At 35.9% G+C, this 20,565-nt stretch overlaps 1 protein-coding gene across 2 annotated transcripts in view; it reads right to left on the bottom strand.

Moving 5' to 3' along the window:
- Positions 1-20,565, bottom strand: part of BBS9 (Bardet-Biedl syndrome 9) — a 314,570-nt gene that overhangs the window by 213,352 nt on the left and 80,653 nt on the right. The gene's annotated exons all lie outside the window — the stretch shown is intronic.

A 20,565-nucleotide genomic window follows, 5' to 3' on the forward strand; every position in this document is an offset into this window, starting at 1 on the left:
CCAAAAGGCTGAGCAAATTTTCTTCCCAACCCCAGTAAAGACCAAAGTACAACCATGCCTCTTAGAATAAGCACACACTTAAAACGAAAATACTCACCCTCCCTCACTATCATTGTTTTTCTTTTAAACTTTTGTTTTCTATTCCTTTGGTATATTCTTCCTTCACTATTGAATCTATTCCTTTTGTACCTCAAGCTGGTCTGTCTCTCATTCTATCATATTTATCCCTTAAAATCTTGAGACTCTTTGCCACCCCTTATCTCATTTTTTCAGAACTGTAGGAGTCAGCTTGGTTGATCTGTGAGCTTCCAATTTCTCAGACAGCCCTTCCGACTTTGCTCAGGCTCCCCGTCTCCAAATTAAAAAATCCAAAGAAATATGGCTTCACAGATGCCAGCCATTTCTCCTTCATGACATATCCACCTTAAAGCATGTGATTTTTTTGAAGTATTCATGCCAGAAAGAGATTGTTTCATTGTTTACACAGCTGTTTAAAAAAAAAAATGAAAACATTTGGAAAAAAACATTCTTCAAACTTTTAACTTTATTTCCTTGTAATTCCACATCCTAAGTATTTAGGAACTAAGATATTTTTTAAATTAATCTTCATTCATCTGTCTAGAGATTTCAATTTTTTATGGCCTGGATTCTCAGAATAGTGAATGGTGAAGTCCATTTTTTTCCAAGAAAAAAAAAAGAAACCTGAAGTATTCACCTAACCAGACCAGGCCCAAATCATTCAGTCAATGAACAGATTATCATTGAACTTGATGGACATTGGGCTGGGCCTACTGCACATGAAAAAAGTTCCTGTACTAAATGCTAAAGAAGCAAATATTAAAGATTCAAATGAAAAAGTTCTTCTTTTTTTGTACTAGCATGAGGCAGACCTCCAATAATCTTAACCATGCTGAGTAGCTGGCTTTAGCACATATTTAAATCAGTTCTACACACAACAATTTACATGATCAGAATTATACCCATAGGATCATACATGTGGACCAAAATGCCAGACTATTTTATCTGAAGGCTGTTTTTAATTCTGTTCTTGTTGTTTTTGTAACGTGATGGTTTTAGTTATTTGGCTCTTCTAAAGGCATTAGCTATCAGGAAAACAAAGATATAATAGAAAAACTAAAAATAAACCATTTCTCATACACATTCTGCCTTTCACAATTTAGTTTATAGGTCTACAGTACATTTATGATTCTCATTGCATTGGGGGGAGGAAGGGGGAACAAAGTCTGAGTAATATCAATAAGGTGCTGTTGTTCGCTCTGTCTTGTCACTAAATGTGAAACGGGAACTGAACCACAGCACAAGTTGCTGTACAAAGACACTTCACAGAAGATTACCACTGCAGAATTCAGCATAATGTTGGCATTGCTAATGGAATGAAACTAGAACAGTATGAATAATACATTACATGCACCAATCAATGTTACACTGTAATGGACTGATGGAAAATAAATAATCTTCATGAAAACCAAGGAAGAACTTTCAAACACAAATATTTTATGATTATTCATTTATTATCTTTACTAGATGAAAAGAATCAACTGTGACAAAACTGTAAAAGCAGCATAAATGTTGCTTTATCTTTACCAAATATTTATTATTGCTTTGAAGCATGACTAGCTTCTGTACTTTCTGGGTTTTCTTCCCCTCCACCCTCCTTTCCCCTCCCAATCAGGACACACAAAATCTAAATGCCTACTCCTGTTTTAAATAATTTATAGGACTCTATAAATCGATTATTCAGATTTAAAAACTAAGACAAAGCAGTATGTGTAAAAATAATTTGTCTCATTTTGTCTGAAAGTTCCAGATTCTCCTCCTCTCTTCACTGTATCATCTTAGCCATCTTTTCTTCCAAGTACAACCTCTACTACATTCCTCCAGCCCCCAGTCTTCCTAAACTTTTATTTTATTACCCAATAGCAACAGCCATTCACACACATGTACATCCCTTCAGCTAAGATCGATCTTTCTTAGTCTCACTAGCACTGATAACTATACATAGAAAGTGCTTTCCTACACACCTTACTTCAAAACAGTCTGCACCTACCTCTCTTCTAGGCTTCACAAATCCATCCAAGGCTCAGATCTCCTTCCCTACGGCCCCCACAACCTCCATGAACAGTCAGACTCTGTGCAGATTATAAATACCCCCTACTAGTTGCAGTGCCTGGAAAAGTAAAAATGAAGGCTGCAAAGGGTCTGGTATTATGATAACAAAGACAGCTCTGTATTCCAGGGCCCTAAATCTCTCCTCTTTCTCTGCATGCAGTTCATGTGTTATAGTCAGTCCAGGGACATGTAGTTTGTATCATCGTTGAATCAGAAAAACATAGGCACATCATATTCTCTTCAACACTCCACCTTCTCTTTTCCTCATCTCAAAAAAACCTCAAACAGTGAGCGTGCTTTTTGTAGCCACCATCTTAACATTCTTCCCCCTTGCTGAATTTTTGAAACTTTCATTCTATTACTTAAACAAAGTGGCTCTCAAAGAGACATTCTTTATATATTAATTTCAGAACCAACTGAAACCAACCAACTCCCAGCTTGATAATTATCAAGGCATAATTATCATCACAATTAGTCTCCTCAGTCCAAAGGGCTTTTATTATTATCTTCAGGTTCATCATTATTATTATTATATCTTTGCAATGACACCTTTATCTCAGCCATCTGTAAAGTCTTCAAGTTTTTCAAGTTGTGATTTCAGATCTATCTACCAGTGGTCTTCCTAGCAGAATTCAAAGCAACTGACAACTAAAAATACAAATAAAAACTACCTACACAGAAATCCCACTCAGCTGGCAGGTATACAGCTGGGCTTGCCAGAAGACAAAGTCAGAGGCCAGCTCCTAACTGTTGTCAGTGCCAATTTAAAATATCTGGTTTCATAGCGTTAAAGCAATGCTTCTGTAAAACAATGAGATGCTGTCTAAATTCTAAGCACTTTATTTTCTATCTTTCCTTGTTTCCAACTTCCAAAGAGCAGGGGCGGGGGGGAGGTGGAATCAATCAGTGTGAACATACCCATTATCTTAAAAATACAGAAATACTGTACGGAATTTGAGGAAATGACTGGTATTTTAAGTTTGGACTGCCTGCAGAAAGGGTTCTAACTTGAGCATGGCCACTCTGTGCTACGACAAAAGAAATGTTAAGATAAGGAATACAGTAGGGTAGCCCTAAAATTAGTCATTGCCACATGTCCCACACTATTTGGAGAGAATTTTAAACTTTCCTTCATGATCCTTATGGCCTGTATTTGTTGACCACTTTTCCTTTAGTTTACCAAGGCGAACAATGTGCTGTGTAAAATAAAGCATCCCTTTCACAGGAATAATGGCCATTCCAACAATTGCATTTTCTCATTAGTGAGTGATTCTTAAATGTATTCCCCTTTGTCTTCTTGTAAATAAAGTCTTTACAAAGCTGAGGCAAGAAAAATACTAGATGAGCTTCGCACTGTTCTTGCTCTGTGAAGATCTTCTGGTATGGAAAAGGTCAGTAACTAATTCCCTTCAGACTACAGACTCAGATCCAAAAGTTTAAACAAAAACAGTATTAGAAAAGCCAATAAATGAACCCAGAATCATCTTATTGTGTAACAGCTTTCCTAAATACCTCCTAAATACTCTGACCTTCATCCTTAGTCAAGGATGTTAGACCTGTTAAACTCAAAACTTGGTTAGAATTTGGTGTGTTGAAACAGCAAGATCTTCAGAAAAAAAGAAAAACTTTACTCTGCTTGCACAGCATCCAATACACAGGGTGCCTTGAGCCTAACTGGAGTCTATAGGTACTCCAGAAATTTAGAGTTACTTCACACTGCATTGAAGATCCTGATCAAAACCAAACCCAGGCTTTTTCAACTTAAACAAAAACTTTTATTGCCATCTGAGAGATTCAAGATCACAGTAGGAAAAAAAAAAATCATTCAGCATCTATCAGAGGCTGTTACCACCTGCTGCTAGAGCCAGAGGACATGGGAAAATTGGGAAAGTGTTGGTTGCAGCAGACTGGAATGCTGGGGTAGCCTCCTAAAAGCCTGCTCTGATTTCTCTCCAAACATCCCTACCCCTTCAGCATGGCAACTTTAGTTTCTCCATAGGTTACTTCTCTCATGATGCCCTGGGGAACTGTCCTCATCTGACCAGTGAGTAGAAGCAGGAAAGGACTAGTGCAACAAGCAAGACTCTGCACTTCTACTGGGCAAAGATGTCGAGGAAGAGCCACTTGTGGCAAGAGGGGAAGGGGACCCACTGAAGGATGGGAGGGCATACTGTGGGGATGATGCCCACAAATGACTGGGTGGCCATCCCGGACTCACATGTCATCCTCAGTCACTCATTTGACCTATTCATGTTGATTAATGAGCTGAGAATGAACTCCTCTGGGAACATTTCCCACTGCAACTTCGGCAACGCAAGGCATTTTGAAACCCAGGATCAGGAGGACCAGGGGATCGGGCTGCAACCCAAACAGTGAAAATATAAGCCTGCTTAGGGCTCTAAATCCAGATTCTGACATGGGAACAACACTAGAAACTATTAGTAAAAATGTATGGCTTGATTCAAATTATATAAATTTTAACAGATGGGTTAAGGAAAACTGCATTCCTTTGAGGTTTCTTAAGAAATATTTTGCATCTCCATTTTAATTTTCAATCTCTAAATATACATACATTCACATTTTCTTAGCTAAATATGTAGCTCTTACACTTATTAACATGTTTTAAGACTAAATTTCCTCTTTTCAGCTTCTGAAAACTACTACCAGCTTTAGTGTTATAAAAAAACTATGCTTCTAGGTGGTCTCTTCACTATTCTTTTATAGTGCTAACATCCAGCAAAGCTATGCCTATATGAAGAAAGAATATCTTAAACTGAGTTTAGACATGCAGACTTACAAGGAACATGCAAGAATCCTTTTGCATCATCGGGATTTTTCCCCAAGATTAAACTAGAAGACTGACTCAAATTGTATACATTATCCAGAAACCAGTATTTGCGCACTACTCTTACTTACATTTTGGAGGGTCAAGGTAACTATATAATCTTTTCTTAATGGTGTCATTTAGAGTAAGGCTTCAAAAAGCTAAAAAAAATTTTTTAAATGTTATGGTGAAACAAAGGCCAAAAAAATAAGGCTTGCTACCTCATAAGCAATCAAGCAGGGGGGGACAGACCAAAACAGTAGTAGCTAAAATTATAAAAGGCAGGGTAGTCCAATAGCTTAAATATGGGGAAGAACGGAAAAATCCTGAAATGCAATCTCAACTCTTCCACCAGCTTGCATTCCAGCCCCAGATAAATTACTAACCAGTAGCATTTAGCTACCTACAATTCAAAGTTCTGCTTCTATTTACCAGGAATGCTTGAGAGAACTTAGACTTTACTTATTCACTATATATTAGCACTTTAATCATTATTTTCCCAGTAAATTCTACCGATGTTTCAGAGTGCAGAAGGAAAAATCTGGAGAAAGAACTTAACTAAAGTGCAATCTTCTTAAACAGTTCCTCTATAATTTATTTGGTATTTTATGAATTATTAGCTCCATATCTAAGTTCTTCCTTTTTTACAATGTACCAACTCTTGACAGGAAAGCTAAGCATATTTACAATATTTGTCTTTTGCTGCACTCTGCTGGAACAATCCACTTTTCAACTGAAAGCAACATTGTTCTGTATGCAATGCAAAAGTTAACGAAAGAGAGAGGGGAAAATCCAGGAATCTTATTTCTTGTAAGTATGTACTGTTTTGAAGCACATGTATTTTTCAAACCAGAATTTAGACATTTAAATCCATGTTTAGTTGACCTAATAAAGTGGCCTATTTTAAAAGAAAGAGCACCTGAAACTGTCCTAGATAGAACAGGATTAAAGAGGGCTCCCTACTGCTCAGAATAAAACTAGAACAAATTAAGTGCCTCAGTAATGCACTGAAAAGCCTCTTGAAACAGATTGGAAGGGTCCAGACTTGCATGCACCATTTTAACTATCCTTCAACTGATAAACACACTATTTTAAAAAAGAAACATATGCACAGAAACCTAACCCTCTCTATTTGATCCCTGATCAAAATACGAAAAAATTAAGTGACAACATAGGTTATTATAACATTTACAGAAAATGAGACAAGACTTTGAATCTCTTCAAAAAAATGACTACAATTTACTGGACATTTTATGAAAATTTAAAATTTACAGTCCCATTTGTCTCATTAAAAAATGAAGAAACTTAACCAGGCTAGAGAGCTTGTGTTAACAGTCAGAACAATTAACTCCCATGACAATTCATTCTGACTGAGGATCTGCTCCAGAATCACCCAAACATGCTCACAAATTAAATGTGACCTCCTACTAGAAAAATGCACCTGTGATTGAAACAAAGGGCTATGACTTTTTTTTCTTTCCTTCCCTCCTTGCCCCCAGGGAGTAAACTCCTTTGCAGTGACCATAAATTTCTCCCCCCTCCCAAAAAAAATTTTTCTTGAAGGGGAAGTAAATAACACAGATGCAACAGAACACAAATGTCACAGGCTTGTTCTAGCAGTCTTCTGAGAGCAATGAGGAAAAGCTTTCACTCTTAGACCTGTCTTGGGAGTTGCAAATACAGATGTTGGCATCAGTCCCAGAACACAAAGCATACTTTTCAGTTTTTACTAATACCTGCTAAAATTGTATCTTGGCATTTTTGCTCAGAAAGAAAATTAAGGAACGACCCTTCTTAATGCTTTGTAATCCACACAAATCTCAAAAATTCTTCTCAGGGAAAGGTTTCCATAGAATTTTTATTTATTTATTTATTTATTTAAAACAACATGGCCTCTTAGGCAGTCATTGCCTTTACACCTTTACAGATTGCCTTGCTGAATTCAAACCCAAGAATAAATACAGACAATAATCAACAAATCAATCAAATCCTCACATGAGTAGTGAAGTAATGGTTTCAGAGCTTACAGACATAGAATGGATAAACAGTGACATAGGAAACAAAACATGAAAAGGAAGTTTATCTGAAAACTATCTACTTCAAAGGTTGAAGTACTTAGACTAAAATTGGACAGGCCAATTGGTTTCTCTGTAAAGGCACTGCTAGTATTCCCCCCACCACTACTCTCAAAAAAGTTTAATTCAGAAATTAAAACTGGTTTTCATAGGAACAAATTTATATACTAGAGGCCAAGTGCTTCTCTGTTCCACAGATGGGTTACCCACAGAAGAAAAAACACATGAGCAAGATGAAGACTTGTATCAATGTGGTTTTCTCCATTTGTCTCTGGTGCCTTTGTTAAAAATAAATGGTCAGTGATTATCACAACAATAAACATAAATAGGGAGTTACACTTCAAACTGTAAACATGCCATGCTGCAATTTTTAACCCGTAATGTAAGAAAACATATGGGAAGAATGGGTGAAGGAGCTTTTTGGAGACACTGGTCTTCCAAAAACAAATGGACAGTGCAGGCAACAATTTAAGAACTAGGTAAGGAGAGCAGTAGTTAAGTACTGGGTAAGAATCAAGTCAGATAGACAAATCTGTGGTAGACAAGCTTCCACTACTGTGCATCTCAGGGAAAAAAAAAAGCAATAGAGGAAATTAAGCAAGATGACATGGGAATTTCACATCATGGAATTCTAACTAATTGCAATTACAAACTACAATCTCTTCATGTGCTTTTATACAAAGGAAAAAATAGCAAAAAATAAAGTGAAATAAAATGCAAAAATACAATCCAGTAGACATGAATAAAATAGTGAAGATTGAGTCAACCTGCAAGCTGTTAATAATTTCTGCAGTTCATAATTTCTGCATACAGTTAAAAAAAAAAAACAAAAAGAAGGAGAAAGGATCTTTAAATTTGTCAGAAGAAACAATTCAACATATGTTTTAATGAATCATATTCCTTGTGATTCTCATCAAACAATACAGATTTCTTCTCAAAAGGGGGTAAAAATCTGAAAGATAGCTATTAGTAGCCAACAAGTAATCTGCTTCGTATTTGTTTCCACAATAAAAAGAGAAAAGAAATTGAGTGTATCAGATGCTCATAAAAGCTAAAAGGAATAAACGTAGCTAGAAGACATAGAACATACTGAAACACAACAGTCTTTTTGAAAATACTTATTTTAAGACAGACTTCTAATTGCCTATTGGAATGTTACAGACAGCTAATGCACAATGAAATGCTCATTAAGGAGAAATGAAAAAAAACAAGGAAAACGCAAAAAGTTTACTTTTCTTCCAGCAAAGAATGGAATTTTCTCAAAACTCTGAAACCCCATTCAAATTAGAACAGAGGCAAGGGCTACTACTGTTTTCTTTAACATGACAAATCTAATTAGCTAGTAAATAACTAACCAATAGTTAGAGGTTGCTCTTTAAGCACTAAATAATGAGATGTAATTAAGGTAGCAAAGGCAAAAGGTTACTAATTTAGGGCATTTCTATGGTGTAGTGTTTAAATTATAGGTTTTATACAAAACGCATGGGCCAATGCACAAGAAAAAAAATCTTAAAAAAACCCCGGAATGCAGAACAAATTAAAATTTTAATATTATAATACTACTCAATTGTATAATAGGATTTTGCTAAGTGTCACAGAACAGAAAATAAAAGTAATGCTCCAAGGTATGCGTGTTAACCTCTTCAACCTAAATACATTGCAAGCCTGCTGACAGCAGTAAATAGACACATTGTAACATGAAAGACTCTGAATTCAAAGGGCTTTAATAGGTGTTACTTTTTCTAAGTATATTGTCCTTGAGAGTATAAACAATGAACAAGATAAAAATTATGTTATCCACACCAAATAATTTCAAATTTCCTAAAGGGAAATGGAATGAGTCCTTTAAAAATACCATTTAAAAAATCGAGTTCCTGTGATATATAATGTCTTTTTCTCCACTTCTGCTTCCCTGGCGAGTATAGTCTTCAGCACTCATACATCATGTTTTCTAGGTTGACCAAAAGGCTTTTTGGAAAAATAAGGATTACAGCTGTCACTGTCAAAACCTGCCACTTCAACATTTCAGTGTCCTGGTCATCTATCCAACAAGGGACTCAAGCAAACACTTAATTTTCAGATATCTAAATAATACCAAGTCTGCATCCATAACAAATTGGCAATATTAAAACAAGAAATTGGCAGTCACAGAACTTTGTCAAAGAACTCAAGGCAAGCAGAATGGGCAGAATATTAAATATAGAAGCCTTAAAATAATACCTCTGTGGTTATGATACTCATCATTACTGTCTTCGTCCTTCCTGACTTCTGACACACTCAGTTCATTACACCAACTTTCCCTGCATTAACCACCTTTTTCCTTTTCATACTGGTTTAAATTATCCACAACAGAATAATTAAAGGCTTCACAATGTAGAAATACCTACTGTGTGGAAGTCAGTAGTTAAGCACAACTGAAACATAAAATAGGCCTGTTGAGATGCCAGCTGGCAAGAAGAAATGGAGAAGAAAGTTCTTTTCCCTTTTGTTTTTGTCAATTTACAAATTTAACCAACAGTTTAGCTCCAACATAAACTGTACCTTTTATTAAAAAGATCTAAATTGGGAGAATGACCACACAAGTTACATTTTTCCTCAGAGAGGTAGTTGCTAGAGAAGCAGCTCCAAGCTCACTGCAAGGAACATACACACAAAGAAACAGATTATTTTGTTTTTAATAAAGTGTTTGTACTATTCTTGATTTTTTTTTTCCTTCAGGAACCCACAGTCCACTACTATACTGCCTCTAGCAAGTAATACCAAGCAGAATCCTAGCTCAGCTGATCAGGGTGTGCAATGAATACGTAAGCAGTATTATTAGATGTACTGGGCAAGCAGGGGGTTGATGACCTGAGGTCTATTCTCACCTCTGACTTTGGTCTACAGAGTAGACCAATGGTCTATACAAGTCAGTTTGGCCAGCCATCATCAGTGACTAAATTAAATGTCACACCTATACAAGTACCCAAGATCAACAGAACAGTGATTTAGATGCTCATTCTCCATGTGTTAGTGGAAATAAGTAGTTATAGAGACTGATGTAAAATGATTTTAGATTAAGTTAGCAGATAAAATAGCTTGGTGTTGGTGGGTTTACAGTGAAGATACAACAGTAACCAAATCGACTTCAATACTCAACTCACACCAAAATCTGCAAGCATTAGATGAGTAAATAATTTAGTTAATTTGGTCCTCGAATATTTATTTCCCAGGTGGGGTTTGGGGTTTTTTGGGGGGAGGAGGAGGGTGGGTAGGGGGAGGAGAGAGGTCTTTTTGTTTTGTTTTAAACCAGAGTTTGGCATAAAATGCTATTAAATTACATGACATATGTAGCTTTCCCCCTTATTATTTAGTTGTTGGTATAATGAACATTATAAGTTGACATGAACCCAAGCATTTCACTGAATCCAGGGATGAAGGTCTCCGAAATATTTACTCAGCATGAATTTGAAACCAACATATACTTGCCATCCAACCACAATGCAATATTGTCATCTATTGTCCATCAAATAAATTAGTATCACTTATGTGTTTACACCAGAAAATTACCTAGTTCAATGTTATTTCAGCTACCTGAAGGCACAGCACCCATGGTCACGCTGGTAAAACAAGTATAGTAGCCACCCAAAAGCAAACTATTAAAATTCAATCAGAAGACACTAAAAATGTTCTCAGTACTGCATGCAGAAATTAACCAAAACTGATAATAATTTAATATTCACTTAATTCATCACATCTGGACCACTCAATTAAAATGAGCAATTTCACAAAGATCATGTATGCAAACTCGCAAGGTAACCATTGTATCTTCTATCACGTATGCTCACTAATTCTTCTCAGCTGTATAGCTTTTATGCCTCAAATGCTTTTGTACTGCATAATTACAGGGCTCATATAGAAAACTTTCTAAGGAGCATGAAATAAGTGTTTTCCATCCTTCTATGAAGGCAGTATGAATTTTTTTATTCAAGTTTTGATTACACTACTGCATCGCACTTCCTCTCTTACCTATGGAGTACATTTCTTCCAGTGAAAGAGCCTGTCAATGATTCAAGCTTCAGCACAGGTATCCGATATTTCAGATTATGAGATATGACATTTCTTTCAAAGAAATAAGACTTACCAGTATTTCTTTCTCCGGGGAATTGTAGCCAACCGGCTCCATTTTCATTCATTCAAATGCACACAGGTTCTTTCAGTCCCTACAGAAAGCCCTCATATACAGTCTGGTGAGCTCATGTTTAGGCTGAGGATACAAGATCTAGCCCTAAAAAAGGAATATTATTTTTCCCCTTCAAAAAGACATTAGCCAATGAAACAAATGTCACAAGATGTGCCAAAGAAAATTTACATCACAAGAAGTGACATAAATCACTTCCTGATGTTGCCTTTATACACCAGAGAGTACAACCTGCACATACCCCTAAGGACTGAATCAAAGTTTGGGGAACCCTCTGATAGGTCACATTGGTGCAACAGCTCTAAAGTGGGAACCCCACCCAGGGTGGAGTGGGGAAAAAAAATTTAAATAGAATCACACCTCTGGCCCTTTAGTGATTTGAATGGAGCAGTGTGTGTTCAAACCTGGCTAATTCACAGGTTCAAGAGGAGTAATTCAGTAGATAGGGCTGTATGACACAGCACAGTGTAGCTGAAACCCTCCTTTATGGAAAATGTGACAGGCCAGACTGAATGCAGTCCAGCAGATGCCAGCTGAGGTGCTTTGTGCCATATCTACACACACAAGGGCATTTTATTTCCAACCTCGTTCTCTTGTGATGGCTGTATTGTTTCCAGCTTTTACATGCATCTAATCCCCCTCTCCACAAACTGGCTGACCTGAAGTGAAGACTGTCCCACATTGGAGCAAGTAATTGCTACCACAGACCACTATACAGAAAAGTTGTGCCAGCAATCCTAATATATGCTTCCCAAGCACAGCTAACTACTTTCAGACATTTTTGGAATATATCTTCTAATAAAAAGGGGCTTTGATGACATTGTAAGTATTCCACTGTTAAAGCTAAATTAGTCTTAGGGAAACAGAAACATAACACTACTTGAACACCAGTAAAATAGAGAATTTTAATTATATGTAATAGCCAATAAGCTACTTTTAGGGGCTATGAAAAAACTACATTTAGCAGAAACAGCAATAAAACAAGAGAAGTTAAATATAACTCCTCCAAAGAACAGCATAATTATTCAAGCCCAAAAGAGCTAATTTATACTATGGGTGTAGTTCTCACTGACATTATCTGGGGAAAATTACTATTACAGGAGCGGGTGTGATATATAGCCTTTAAGTCATGCATGATAAACCCTAATGGTTTTGCTTTGAGGTAAAAGTCTTTACTAATCAAGGAATGAATCATTACCAAAATGTCGAGTTCCTGAGGCCATGTGTGTCAGAAGTGCAATCTAGAGAGAATACTTAATCATTAATGATCACTTTTGAGATTTTTATCAACCAACTAATAAGCAAGGAAAGAAGTTAAGGGGCTTGAACAAAGAGTTAATGGACCTTTAATGACATCCCATGTGTTTTAGTGAATAGAACATAATGAATTTTATTTGCCAGGACCACAAACCACCAAGGATCAAAGTGCTTCACACATTGCAAGTGTTAAAGTAATGCAAGGAACAGTACTTATGCTTTCAAAAGATTAGAAAATTATGTTTACTTTAAAAATTGCAATGCCAATACTTATTTTGTATTACACCTATGTAGTAGATTACAGATTAGAAATAAAGAGCCTAGCTTCTTAAATCAGTAGATGGAGATGAGGTAAGCAGAAAAATGGGAAGATGTTTTCTTCTTTAGTATATTAGGGGCTGGACCTGTTGGTATCAACTATCACAGAAGTAAAATTCTGGCTCTTAAGATATACAATTCTAAAACTACATTCAGGAACAATTCTGAAGATGAAATAAAGATATGATGAATTATGTGTATGTACACATATATACGCATGTGCACATGTACACAAACATATATCCTTTTGTACTACTGCCTATAAATCACCTACATCTAAGGAGGGCAAAGGCATTTACCTTTGATATACTCTTCACCTTTGTGCTGAAATCATTATGGAAATACCAAAAGAAATTACTCCACCTAACAGCCTGAAACCACAAAGGATTACTAACCTAGAGTATTTCCAGATCCCTAAAACAAAAAAAACTGACTGTAGAGAACCTAGTTCAATCATGTGAGTCTGCAATCAAGCACTAGAAATAAGAGACCCAAAAATCAAATGGGAATGTGTCATTTGATAGCTGGGGGAATCTTATTCTGAGAGCAGGGAAAAAACAGGAAACAAACAGAAGCAAAGAGGGGAGGTTGTGCTTCCTCTCAAAAGACAGGGACAAGATCCAAATCTCTTGCTGAAGAGATTAAAGTAAGTTAGATCCTTCCAATTAGCATGGCTCTGTTTTCCACATAGCTGTATTGTTCATGCCAACAACAAAATGCACGTGCACATTTAAAAATTCCTTTGCAGAATTCAATTATCATTTACTCCAAGTGTCAATACATATACCGTCAGTAGTGAGGAAATTCAGTATCAGGAACTGGACAAAGCTGAAATAGCTGTCATCAGTTTGAGTTAACTGGACTCCAGGAAAGTCTGAGCAAGATACATACCAGATACAAGACCGAACCTAGAGTGCGTGCCTAGAGACCAAAAGACAGAGAGCACCTGCAATTGTGCTTGTCACAGCACCCAACAGCACAGCAAAAGATTAAAACAGATCTGCAGAGAAGGGTGCGGAAAGTCACAGAATTGTTCCACAGTAGCTGAAAGACAGGAGATCATGAACCACCTCCAACTGGGAGCCACATAACTACATTAGTGCAGTGCTATGAGGAAGGTGCATTAGTATGTTTTTTGTTCAACTTTGACACAGGTGCAAAGTTTCCAGGTGGCATCATATTCACATCTAGCTGGTGTTGAACACAGGCGGAGCAGACACGTGACAACATCCCCAGCCATAAAGGCAAGCCCCTTAAACACTGGGCCAGAACCCTGTGTCTTATAAACCAGGCTCTCTGGAATAATGGTGGTTTAAATCAGCTAAGGAACTGTTCTGAAAACTGATCAAAAGTGTTAGACAAAAGGAACAAAATATGCTTACCTTTAGATATTTGTGAACTGTTAATTAGAATATGGCTTTTCATTTGAAGTGCCAAAATTTCAGAGAGGAAATCATATGATTCGGAAGATACAATTCAGAATCAACTAGTTATCTCAATTGTGATTTAAACCCAAAACTAATTTTGCCTGATAGTGTCAAATACTATAAAATGGACAAGAACTGGCACACAGTATTTTAATACTTAAAATACTGCTTCACAAGGTTTCAACACTCTTGCTTGATCACAAACCAGAATGAAAGAGATATAACATGCATGATCAGCAGCACTAGGGTGAAAATTCCTCACAATTGTCTTGTTAAGTAAGATGCGCTCAAAGGGATTCTAAATTCCTTTAAGTTCTATCCAAAATTCAGATTAATTACACATTCTGCTGAAACCTCAAGAAACATAAACATTTAGTGCATTTCCCATGGGCTCCTAAATTATGTCCAGGGATACAAAAGATTTGCTTTTTCTCCATACATTTAACCTTGAAAGTCTATTGTATCATAGCTTTCTCTTTTTGGATGCTTTTCTAAAAAAACATTTAGTTAACTCTTTAACATTAGCTGAATGTTCTTTTTGTGTATGTATTTTAGAGTAAACTTAAAGCTGCAAGTCATATCCTACATGCTTTAACCAGGTGTTGCTCTAATTTTTTTTTTTCTTTCTTTGAGAAAAAGAATGCTACAAAGTTAGGTTTAGATTTGGTTACTTACATGTCAACTTTCAAGACTAGAATAGATCCTGTCAAGTAATATGGCTACTCAACGTCACTCTGAAAATAACATGGGATTGAAGGGCTCCAAAAGGATCAAACCAGTTGCAAGAAGAGTTATCCATAAACAAAGAACAAACGTAAGGGTACCTAAATACCAATCCTGTGCTGTGGCATGAAACTGTGGGCCAGTCCTAAGTTTGAGCAGCTGGCATGAATTCATAGCACAATTGCTTAAATTCCATCTCAAAAACATGAAATATTCCATCATTCTGTTTAAATTAGGCTATGACAAAGAAACAGTTGTGTTATGAAGCTCATAAAGTTCGGAAAATATTAGAAGCACCTTTCTCCAAAACTGTCATAGGAAAGAGAAAGGGCAACTCCCCTGACACTACTAATTAAAAAAAACACTGCATTCATTTAGAGGCATTTGACTTTCAAAACCTTCGCAAAATTCATCTCTTTCTCCAGAAGTCTCTACTGAATGCTGAAGATCCCCAACTAACATCCAGGGCTGTATATGTGAGGGACAGCTCACATCACAGATCTCAGGGAAAATGGCTACCCTTACATGTGAATAAAGCTTTCTCAGTCACAGGTAACATATTCCTACACAGTTTACTGCCGTGTAAAGAATTAAAATGGATCCTCCTGATAGAATTGCCTTCGTTATTCTAAATGAGGAGTCATGGTATCTCTACCTAGAAGCAATTGTGTTTGTTGACCACTTCTACCAGATCGATGGTGAAATGCTACACTTACCTTCCAGTGCTGCTAGCTGTATGAACAAGATAAACGATATAGGAATGCTGAAGGGAGAACAAATGAGGGAGATTACACTGAAAAAATCTGTAGGAATTGTGTTTGTTCCTGTTCCCCATAAACTGTAACCTGTGAGCACATCATGAAATCTGAAAGACTACTTGAATACTTTTCCCCTTGTTTCAAGCAGAGTTTTTAAGTGAAAAATTCCTATGTGTGTGAATCTCTGCAATTCATATGCAGAACTCAAAAGATGCAAGACCACAACCAGCCAAGATAAATACAAACCATATACTAAAGACAGAAGAATGAACTGGACAGCTTCTAGTTGTTCACAGAGCAAGATCTGAAAATTACATTGAAAGCCACTTTATTGCTGCTTACAGCCAAGTATTTCTGTGAGACAGGTTATTCAGTAATAGTATACATAAGATGACCACGACAGAATAGCTGAATTAGGAGAAAATAAAGGGAATAAACTTGCAGTATCAATTAGTTCTAGCAGTTTTGTTTAGAAAACCATGTTAGGTCCTCTTACTAATGGAAAGACGCTCTCAAATTTATAAAGTATCTTAAAGAAAGAAAAGCTAAAATGTATCACCAATCAAAAATAAGGACCCATTGTTGTAGAACATGTAGTTATTAAGCCTAGATGTCTCAGGTTATGCAACTGTGCTGACCATTTATATGGGACTTGTTCTGTCAGTCCTTTCCTAGTAACTGCCACTTCCAATGACCACACAAAATTTTACAGTGACATGAAGATCCAGAAATCATTAAGTTCCTCTATACATTTTCTAAATTAGCAGACTGGGAGAGGAGAGACACTATTAGTATTTCTACTGAGACAGGGGATATCATCCATCGTGTCTGGTTAGGTGGCTACTGCCAGTCAGCACTAGTGCCCTGGCTTGACAGTGCACAAAAAAGCAACTGACGGTGGGTGCTGAGGCCATGGGTAAAACCTGAGATGTCAATATTAGAAAGCACAAGTGAATTAGTGGTTTTACAGGGTAGGGATGAAGAAGCTTCAGAACATGGGGAAACCTGAGGTACTGTGCAATAGTGGCATCAAAGAATAGGAAGGGAGCTATGCTTATTACATATGATGGAAGTGTGGGGATATAGGATAAATCTGTTTGATTCATGATTTGTCTTAATTTTGCTACCTTTTATTGTAATACAATGCAAGGTAGAAGTGATTGCTTTGTCATTACATGTTTTTGTAAACTTGAACTGTTCAATCTTCTCTCAGATTCATGTTTTAAGTACTTAAAATTGGTTAAGTAACAGTTAGTGCCCTAGGACACATTTAAAATACATCTGTCTTCCTCTTTCCCTAAAAGAACGTAACTGCAGTAGTCTTCTAAACATGGCTACAGGGTTAAACACAGCTTACACCTAGACATAGCTAGAACTGCTTAGATTCACCAGGATAAAATACATGTGGGTTGAAATAAGGAATTGAACCATCTGATTTTTTATGACACTTGTTAATTCCAGCTTGTACCTGGAAACCCAAATAATCTATGTCAAGAGTCAATGCATGAAAATTATATTTCCAGGGCAGGCACCTGCAGCTACTGTCAAGCTATGATTATTTCTTTTTTTTAATATGACAGGAAACACATTGTAGAGATTAAAGATTATTAAATTACACTTTCAAACAATAACATCTCTACTAGTTGAGCGTTATACAAAGTACATGCTATTTATGCCAGCTACTATAAAATTTGCTGCAATCTCATTTAATATTTGAAGTCCTCTAAACTACAAAACATTTATGCAATCTCAACTACTGTTCAATTGCTTTTAAATTTATCTAATTAAATTCCTTTCTTAGAACAAGAGCTAGCAGCACGTCCAACTGCACTCATAATTTTAACCAGAGATCAAGAAATAGCATCTATTGCAAATTGATTTTTCCATTATTTTCATAGCATCTTCCTACAAATCATTCCTAAACATTGTAAGAATAATATTCCCTTTTTCTAATATAATATACAAGGCTACTACATATATAACAGTTTTTCTTTTCCTTCCAAAATGGAATACCTGATGTCACTATTTGTTAACTGTTGTTAATAGTCATTCAAATCTATTTAGACCTAGAATATTACTTCAGAAAGACAAAGTCTAGAAGATTAAACAGGACTATAAAACTATAAGCAAGGTTTTCATCATTGCACACACTGATGCCTGCTTATACATTTCTCGGTTATTGTGAAGATGAAAAGTATGGTGACAGTTTCCTTATAGTAAACCCATTAGTAATTTTACTGTAGCACTAAAGACATATTGCCATGTTGGTAATGTACAAGGACTAATACAAAAATTTAGTTCATAAATAGAAATGCTTTTTACCAGAGAATCAAATGCAGCTTGATGAATTTTCTGTGGTTTGGCATCTATAGGTTTGACACACCTTGTACATCCACCTACATATCACACAAACACAACTTTTACTTGAACTTGAAAATCTGAAAATTAACATTTACAATCTACTTCAGTTGTAAAATTCAAATCAGTTCAGCAATTCATAACAATTTGCAGGTGGGCAAACAAACTGTACAGAGTAAGTCTAAAGTAGGTATGTATCACACCTAGGCAATGAAACCACACGAGTTGAATATTCACCATTATTTGATTTGTATTTAAAAGGCTGTTCACAAAAAGGTTATATATCTGCTGTATAACTGTTCTGATGCAAGGAAATAAGAGAAGCAATAAGAGGCACCTTTATATTCCCGTGGATTTGGAGAAGTTACATTATAGCTCCATTATAGCTTCAATTTAAAAAAAAATTCCTAAGTTATACTAGTTATTCTATTAAGAATATAACTCATATAGAGCCCAAATGCTGGGGAGTCTGGGTTAAAAAGAATAATAAAATCACATACTCATAGTAACTGGAAACTCCTTCGTGTTCTAGATGAAAAGATTTGGAATATACTATAAAACCAAAACATCTGCATTTCCCTTCTGACTGCAAAACCCAATGTAGAAAGTAACAAAACCTTTCTTTGTACATAACAGTTACTTTGGTGAAAAATGAAGGGATAAAGCAATGTAAATTTTTCTTTTCTCATTATAAAAATATTTAACATAAGAGAGGAGATGAGATTCTCAGAGAATGCTAAGAGAGTAAAAATCAATTTCTTTTCTAACAGAGGGTTTTTTTGTGGGATTTATCATATTTGTTTTATTACAAAAAACCCTAAAACTTCTACATCACTTTTTCAGAGTTCAATCCAAATTCCACTGAAGCAAATAAGAGTCATTCCACTAAAAGTCTATGGATCATCATTCTTCATTGAATGCATTCTGCATTAGGAAAACTACTAAACACGACCATGGTGCTCAAACCAGACAACTTTCCAAAAGGAAAAATAGAGACAACTTGTTTGAACAATTCTTCTGAAAAGCAGTATTCTCAAAAATACAATCATATTAATTCCAATGTCAAAAAGGCTATATGCTTAAAAGAATTTTTGGAGCAAGACTTCATACTGTTCGTATTTATCCAACCTCATTATTCTGTTACTGAAAACACACATACCATATTTTGAATACTTCCAAGTATTTGCATTAGATATACTTGTTCAAATAAAGACAGATGATGATACTGAAGTAAAGAAAACAAGGTCTCTTCTAATATAGGAAATGCATCATCGAGCAACTTCATTTCACCCACACAGCAAAGAGACAATATTAAACCCTACCACAGCTCTCACTTTCAAAACAACATATGCAGCAGTGCGATCTCTATGGCAATTACTATTTTACTACACTTTTGTTTGTACTAACAATAACAACATTTCTTTGTTGCAAGGGGGTTCACATGAAGAAAAGAAAATTACAAAGGAAATCTACCAAGAAAAATGTGAACTTGCCTAAACCAAAGTCTTAACAAATGTGGAAAAATGTGTTTGTTCTCTGGAAAGAAATCTTTTTCCTCATTCTCCTTTCAACTACACTAATTCTAATTAAAAAAGCTTACAACAATAATTGTTAAGAAATGGACCCATCTAATTTGGTTTGAGGGACTAAAATAAGTTTCTGCAATATGCATCTTTTTCAATCACCTGATTTTTTTCATATCCTCAGAACTCATCTTTCAATTCAATTGCATAAGAAAACTGTCAAACACATCCCAGTTGCTTTTAAGTTTAAAAGCAACAGTTCTACAGAGCAAAAGCAGAAATGCAAGAGACTCACTTTTGTTTATCTTTAGGGCTTATTTAGCCATGCCATTTCAAATTGTTAAAGAATCACATATCTATATCAACAGTACCTAGTATTTCTTGAAGTTACCAAAAAACCTCCACTTTCAAACTTAAACCATCTCATAGTTAACTCATTCACAGTAAAGATTGAAACAAAGGCAAACCTGACTTACGTATAATCATACATGGAAAGGCAGTTTTCTCCAATTTAGAGAAATGTTTTCTTAAAGCAAAGAGTAAGGAAAAATATTTTTCCTTAACACATCTGTTTTTTAGTTGTGATATACAACAGCACACAAAGGTAAGGGTTTTTTTCCAGCAAGGAATCTAATTTTGACTCAGCTTTTCTAACAAGTCATGTTAGAAAGTAAAATCAGATCCTCCAACAGAAAAGCACAAAACACATAAAGCAACTTCTTAGCAAAGGGGACACATCATGAAAAAAAGGTTTTTCTAAATCAATGCAGGGCTGAGGCAGGAAAAGGAAGAAAAATTGTTTTATTCCTTGTGTACTTCCAGTATGGGGATGGTTTAGGAATGAATTTTTTTTAAACATTTTTCTTCTGCAGCTATCGCATTCTGAAATGATTAGAACATAAAATCCCCATAAGGCAGGACATGGCCAGCCTCAGATAATTTTGTTGTGAATGTTACACCAGCCAAACCATTCCACCAGTTTACAGTGTACC

The sequence above is a fragment of the Accipiter gentilis genome, chromosome 14 (assembly GCF_929443795.1).
Source record: "Accipiter gentilis chromosome 14, bAccGen1.1, whole genome shotgun sequence".
Taxonomy (NCBI): domain Eukaryota; kingdom Metazoa; phylum Chordata; class Aves; order Accipitriformes; family Accipitridae; genus Astur; species Astur gentilis.